General features: G+C 48.9%; 1 protein-coding gene across 1 annotated transcript in view; it reads right to left on the bottom strand.

Moving 5' to 3' along the window:
* The window catches only part of LOC132234981 (adhesion G protein-coupled receptor E2-like), a 128,895-nt gene that overhangs the window by 35,645 nt on the left and 85,533 nt on the right, over positions 1 to 7,717 (bottom strand). The window lies entirely within an intron of this gene.

The raw sequence follows: 7,717 nt of genomic DNA, 5'->3' as shown, positions 1-7,717 counted from the left end.
TGGCAGGAATTTTGCCCTGAGGTACATTCATTCACATCTGTGGACAAACCAGAGAGAGTGTCAGGTCCATCCTCCATTCCCTGCATGCAAAACTCTTGTCACTTCTCTCAAATTACACTCTGGACACCCACTAAAACCTGCTTAAGAGTTACTTAGTTGGAACTGTATACAAAGTTGTTGTGACGTTTTCCACTGTAGAAGCACCATAAGCTTAGAGCGCCTCTCCAAGTTGGACAGGACAGGACTGTGTGTGAGTGTGTGCAAGTGTCATCCCTAAGATGTGCCCTAACCTGTTGGGCAGGAGGGACTGGGCGAGGACCTGTGATGAATTTGTAACCAGGGAGGTTGCCACACTGGCAGCTCCCATGTGCTGAGGCTGTGGGCTGTGGCACCCCTGCGCCTAGAGCTGCACTCCTGCCCTTATTAGAACAGAATCTAAGCTTAGCCCTGCCAAACCCAGCCCACCATCTCCTCACTGTCTGCACCGGGCACACATCATTGCTGAAAGTGTTGCCCTTTCTCTGCCAAAGTCCTATGGCAGCTGCCTTTCAGATGGCTCAGCCAAGTAAAGAAGATGTGGTTCATTTATGGGATCTGAACTCCGAACCTTCACAGACGGTGTTGTGTGGGCCACTGGGGGACCCAGGAATCGGCTTCCAGCCGGGGCGGCAGCGGCACTCATAGCTGCCCTTGGTGTTGTGGCATTGGGCGGATTTGTGGCAGGAGATTTGTCTGGAGGTGCATTCATCCTCATCTGAGGACAAAGCAGAGATAGCGTCAGGTGATATCTCAACTCGGTGCATGCAAAGCTCCTGCCCATTTTCTGAAATTACACTCTGGACACCCCACTAAGCCTTGTGTAAAGCCCACCTAGCCCAACATATACAAACTTGTGGTGACGTTCCCCACTGTAAAAGCACCATAAGCTCAGAGCGCCCCTGTAAGGCGGACAGGGCAGGACTGTGTGTGTGTGTGTGTGTGTGTGTGTGTGTGTGTGTGTAAGTGTCATCCCAGAGCTGGTTCCCCCTACTGTAGGGCAGGATGCAGTGAGGGAGGACCTGTTTTGGACTTCTAACCGGGAGGCTGCCACACTAATAGCTCCCACGTGCTGAGGTGGTGGGCTGTGGGCTGTGGGCTTGGCACCACTTCATCCAGAGCTGCACTCCTGCCCTTATTGGAACAGAATCTGAAGCTCAGCCCGCTCAGCCCAGGTCCCCTCTCCTCACTGCCTGCTGGGCACAAACTATTGCTGAAAGTGCGCCCCCTTCACTGCCAAAGCGCCTTTTGGCAGCTTCCTTTAAGATGCCTGAGAAAATAAATAAGACTAGGTACGTTTATGGGATCTGAACTCCGAACCTTCACAGATGGTGTTGTTTGGACCATTGGGGGACCCAGGCACCGGCTTCCAGCCAGGGTGGCAGCGGCACTCATAGCTGCCCTCCGTGTTGTGGCATTGGGCAGATTTGTGGCAGGAGTTTTGCCCGGAGGTGCATTCATCCACATCTGAGGACAAATCAGAGAGAGTTTCAGACCCTCCCTCCACTCTCTGCACACATCCCTCCTGCCCCTTCTCTCAAAGTACACCGAGGACACCCCCAGTACAACCTGCTAACAGCCACCTAGTCCTACAGTATACAAACTTGTGGTGACATTTTCTACTGTAGAAGCACCATAAGCTCAGAGCACCCCTGCAAGGTGGACAGGGCAGGACTGTGTTGTGTGTTGTGTGTGTGTGTGTGTGTGTGTGTGTGTGTGTGTGTGCCAGTGTCATCCCAAAGCTGGACCCCAACCTGTGGGGCAGGGTGGACTGTGGGAGAACCTGTGATGTTCTTCTAACCAGGGAGGCTGACACACTGATAGCTGCAACGTGCTGAGGCTGTGGGCTGTGGCACCGTTGTGCCCAGAGTGACACTCATGTCCTTATTAGAACAGAATCCGAAGCTCAGCCCTGCAGGCCCAAGTGCCCTCTCCTCACTGCCTGCACTGGGCACACCCCATTGCTGATGGTGCTGCCCCTTCCTGCCAGAGCTCCTTATGGCAGCTGCCTTTAAGAAGACTCAGCCAAGTAAAGAAGATGTGTTTCATTTATGGGATCTGAACTCCGAACCTTCACAGAGGATGTATTGTTTGCCGTGGGAGGATTTAGGAGTCGGATTCCAGCCAGGGGGACAGTGGCACTCATGGCTGCCCTCGGTGTTGTGGCATATGGCTAATTGGCGGCAGGAGTGTTGCCCCGAGGTACATTCATTCACATCTGAGGACAAACCGGAGAGAGTGTCAGGCCCACCTGCATTCCCTGCATGCAAAGCTCCTGCCAGTTCTCTGGAATTACACTCCGGACACCCCACTAAACCCTGCCTAAAAGCCACCTAGCCCGACACATACTAATTTGTGATGACGTTTTCCACCATAAAAGCACATTAAGCTCAAAGCGCCCCTGCATGGTGGATGAGGCAGGACTGTGTGTGTGCAAGTTTCATCCCAAAGATGTGACCCACTCTGTGGGGCAGGATGGATTGTGGGAGGTCCTGTAGTGGCCTTCTAACCTCTGATGGCTGCCACACTGATAGCTCCCATGCACTGAGGCTGTGGGCTGTGGGCTCTGGCAGCACTGTGTCCAGAGCTGTATTTCTGCCCTTATTAGAGCAGAATCAGAGCTCAGCCCTGCCTGGCCAGGTCCCCCTATTCTCACTGTCTACACTGGGCACACACCGTTGCTGAAAGTGCTGCCTCCTCTCTACCAAAGCCCGTTATGGCAGCTGCCTTTCAGATGGCTCAGCAAAGTAAAGAAGATGTGGTACATTTATGGGATCTGAACTCCGAACCTTCACAGATGGTGTTGTTTGGGCCATTGGGGGACCCAGGAACCGGCTTCCAGCCAGGGCGGCAGCGGCACATGTAGCTGCCCTCGGTGTTGTGGCATTGGGCGGATTTGTGGCAGGAGTTTTGTCCTGAGGTACATTCATCCACATCTGAGGACAAACCAGAGAGAGTGTCAGGCCCTCCCTGCATTCCCTGCACATAAGCCCTCCTGCCCCTTCTCTTAGAGTACACTTTGGACACTCCACTAAACCTTGCCTGATAGCCACCTAGCCCGACATAGTCAAAGTTGTGGTGACATTTTCCAACCTTAAAAGGACATTAAGCTCATAGCACCCCTGCAAGGTGGACAGGGCAGGGCTATGTGTGTGTGTGCCATTGTCATTCCAAAGCTGTGTCCCCTAACTGTGGGGCAGGATGGACTGGGGGAGGACCTGTGATAGACTTCCAATCAGGGAGGCTGCCACACTGATAGCTCCCCATGTGCTGCGGCTGCGGGCTGTGGGCTGTGGCACCGCTGGGCCCAGAGCTGCACTCCTGCCCTTATTAGAACAGAATCTGAAGCTCAGCCCCGCCTGGCCCAGGTGCGCTCTCCTCACTGCTGCACTGGGCACACACCATTGCTGACGGTGCCTCCCGTCTCGACCAAAGCCCATTAGGGCAGCTTCCTTTCAGATGGCTCAGCAACATAAAGAAGGTGTGGTCCATTTATGGGATCTGAACTCCGAACCTTCACAGACGGTGTTGTGTGGGCCGTTTCGGGACCCAGGCATCAGCTTCCATCCAGGGCGGCAGCGGCACTCATAGCTGCCCTCGGTGTTGTGGCATCGGGTGGATTTGTGGCAGGAGTTTTGTCCCGAGGTACATTCATCCACCTCTGAGGACAAAGCAGAGATAGTGTCAGGCCTCCCTCCACTCCCTGACCCCAAAGCTCCTCCCCTTTCTCTTAAATTACACTCTGGAGACCCCACAAAACCCTGCCTAAAAGCCACCTAGCCCAACATATACAAATTTGTGGTGACATTTTCTACCTTAAAAGCACATTAAGCTCTGAGGGCCCCTGCAAGGTGGACGAGGAAAGGACAGTGTGTGCAAGTGTCATCACAAAGATATGTCCCACACTGTAGGTCACGATGGACTAGGGGAGGACCTGCGATGGACTTCTAACCAGGGTGGCTGCCACACTGACAGCTCCCATGCGTTGAGACTGTGGGCTGTGGCATCGCTGCGCCCAGAGCTGTACTTCTGCCCTTATTAGAACAGAATCTGAAACTCAGCCCTGCCCGGCTCAGTTCACCCTCTCCTCACTGCCTGCACTGGGCATGCACTATTGCTGATAATGCTGCCCCATTCTCTGCCAAAACCCTTATGGCAGCTTCCTTTCAGATGGCTCAGCCAAGTAAAGAAGATGTATACTTATAGAATCTGAACTCCAAACCTTCACAAACGATGTTGTTTGGGCCATTGGGGGACCTAGGAATAGGCTTCCAGCCAGGCTTGCAGCGGCACTCATAGCTGCCCTTGGTGTTGTGACATTGGGTGGATTTGTGGCAGGAGTTCTGCCCAGAGGTGCTTTCATCCACATCTGATTTGTAATTACTCTAGTCTCTGTTGTTTTGTTCATATATATAATTTTCCTCTTCCCTGTTCCTATTCAATATTCTTTTCTCGTTTTTTTGGACTACTCAATTTTATTCTCTCCTCTCTTTCTCCTATTTTCTTATTTCAGTTCCTTAATTTAGGTCTATCTGCTCTCTTCTTCTTTTCAATTTTTTTCTTATCTTCTCATTTCTTTTCACCCTCATTAATTCTAAACCATGTTCCTTATCCTATTCCTCTAATTCTTTGTTCTTATTTTCTTTATTTAAGTTCTGTATTTACCGGTTCTTCCCCCTATTATTTGGTGTTTTTGGTTTGTGCTTTTTGTTTATTTGTTTTTTGTGTTATGTTTTCTTTCCATATTTTTTCTTTCCTTTTCTTTCTATCATTCTTGCTCTGTTTTCTCTTTCCTAATTCTCTTTTCTCTGGTGGTCACTTTTGTCTTGGCTATGAGGGTCTTGTGTACATTCTTGTTCTGTTTCTTCATTTTTATTTTTTGTTTTTTTTGTATTCTGCGCTGTTCAATCAGCAACTCCTCAAAAGCTAGCACAACAGGGTCAGAGGTGAGTCACATAATCAGACACCCTGAAACGAGACTCCATCCACAAATGGTACAATAACACTCAAGACCCAACAAAAACAGGAGAATCCAAATGACTAAAGTAGGGTGTCTTCCTAGAACACCCAGCCCAGGAGATCTGAGAAACTGCACTACTGGGTTCCATAAAACACCTATTACATAAGACCAACCCAAATAATCTAGGTGGTATAGCAATTTGACTTAATACATAGAAACAAATAAAGGAACAGCAAACCTGGGGAGACAAAGAAAAAATCCACAAATGAAATAAAAGGAGGAATCACCAGAAAAGGAACTAAATGAAATGGAGGAAAGCAATTTTTCAGATAAAGAATTCAAAGTAATGGTTATAAGGATGCTCAAACATCTGAATGAGAATTACAGAAACTCAATGAGAAATATAATGAGCTGAATGAGAAGTACATAAACTTGAATAAGAATCAAGAGGAAATGAAGAATGACATAGCTACAATAAAGAACACCCTGGATGGTTTCAACAGTAAACTAGAAGAAGCTGTGGATGGAATCAGTGAGGTAAAAGACAAGGTAGAAAAAAATACCCAAACAGACCAACAACTGGAAAAAAACAAACACTAAAAAGCAGAAAACTTTAGGCCAGCTTAGGGACAACATGAAACAAAACAATATCTGCATAATAGGTATGCCAGAAGGAGAGAAAGCTGAGCATAGAATATTAAACCTGTTCAAAGAAATGATCTCTTACTTGGGGAAGAAAAACGTCACACAAGTCCATGAAGCACAGAGAGTCCCTATCAAGATGGACCCAAAAGGACCCACACCAAGATACACCATAATTAAATGGGCAAATATAAAAGACAGAAAAAGAATCTTAAAGACTGCAAGAGAGAGACAGAAAGTTACCTACAAGGGATCTCCCATTAGACTATCAATGTATTTCTCAAAAGAAACACATCAGGCCAGAAGGTAATGGCATGAAGTATATACAAAGTGATGAAAATCAAGGTACTGAATCCAAGAATACTCTATCCAGCAAGACTATCATTCAAAATTGAAGGTGAAGTCAGGAACTTTCAGAAAATAAAGGCTGAAGGAGTTTATTTCCACCAAACCAGCAATGGAAGAAATGCTAAAGGGACTGTTGTAAAAAGAAGAAATAGAAAGGGAGGGAGGAACACAGGCATAAAGAATAAAAATGGCAAAAAACGAGTACCTATCAATAATAACCTTAACTGTAAATGGATTAAATGTTCCAATCAGAAGGCAAAGGGTAGCTGAATGGATAAGAAAACATGACCCATATATACGCTGTTTACAAGAGATCCACCTCAGAACAAAGGACTCATGAAATCTGAAAATGAAGGGATGGAAAAGTATTTTTCAGGCAAATGGAAATTTTAAAAACTCAGTGGTAGCTATACTTATATCTGACAAAAGAGACCTCAAAGTGAAGGAGATAAGGAAAGCCACCTCATAATACTAAAAGGATCAATACAACAACAGGATATAATTCTGGTAAAGATATATATACCCAAACATGAGCATCCAAACATATAAAAAGTACTTCTGGAGAATACCAAGGGAGATATCACAGCAATACAACCATAATAGGGAACTTTAATATCCAACTGACAAAACTTGATAAATCTTCTAGACAAAAAAATCAACAATGAAACAGCAATCCTAAGATACACACTCGAGCAGATGAAACTAATTGACATCTTCAGAATATTCCACCTCAAAGCTACAGCATATACTTTCTTCCCAAGTGCACAAGGGGCATTTTCAAAGACAGACCACATGTTAGGACACATGCTAAGTCTCTACAAATTCAAGAAGATTGAAATCATATCAAGTATCTTCTCAGACCACAATGACATGAAATTAGAAATCTAATTTCTAATAAAAGCACCCAAAAACAATAAAACATATGCGGGCTACATAGCATGTTATTAAACAACTAGGGGCCCGGTGCATGAAATTCGTGCACTGGGTGTGTGTGTGGGGGGGAGTGTCCCTCAGCCCAGCCTGCCCCCTCTCACATACTGGGAGCCCTCAGGCGTTGACCCCCATCACCCTCCAATCGCAGGATCGGCCCCTTGCCCAGGCCTGACGCCTCAGACAGAGGCGTCAGGCCTGGGCAGGGGACCCTCATTTTCCCCATCACTGGTTCTGCCCCAAGCCCAGGCCTGATGCCTCTGGCCCAGGTGTCAGGCCTGGGCAGGGGACCCCCATCACCCTCCGATTGCTGGCTCTGCCCCTTGCCCAGGCCTGATGCCTCGGCCAGAGGCGTAGACCCCCATCACCCTCCAATCGCCTGATCGGCCCCTTGCCCAGGCCTGACGCCTCCGCCAGAGGTGTCAGGCTTGGACAGGGGACTCCCATCTCCCCCCGATCACTGGCTCTGGCCCCCGCCCAGGCCTGAGGCCTCTGGCCCAGGAATCATGCCTGGGCAGGGGACCCCCATCTCCCTCTGATCGCTTGCTCCACCCCCGGCCCAAGCCTGATGCCTCTGACCCAGGCTTCAGGCCTGGGCAAGGGGACCATCATATCCCCCCAATCCCCGGCTCAGCCCCCAGCCCAGGCCTGATGCCTCAGCCAGAGGAGTTGACCCTCATCACCCTCCGATCACCAATCACCGGATTGGCCCCTTGACCAGGCCTGAGGCCTCCAGCAGAGGTGTCAGGCCTGGGCAGGGGACCCCCAGCTCCCCGCGGTTGCAGGCTCCGCCCCTGCCCA

Source organism: Myotis daubentonii, chromosome 5 (genome assembly GCF_963259705.1).
Source record: "Myotis daubentonii chromosome 5, mMyoDau2.1, whole genome shotgun sequence".
Taxonomy (NCBI): Eukaryota; Metazoa; Chordata; class Mammalia; order Chiroptera; family Vespertilionidae; genus Myotis; species Myotis daubentonii.
The sequence above is the reverse complement of the archived record's forward strand: the minus strand, read 5'-3'. Positions and strand labels throughout refer to the sequence as shown.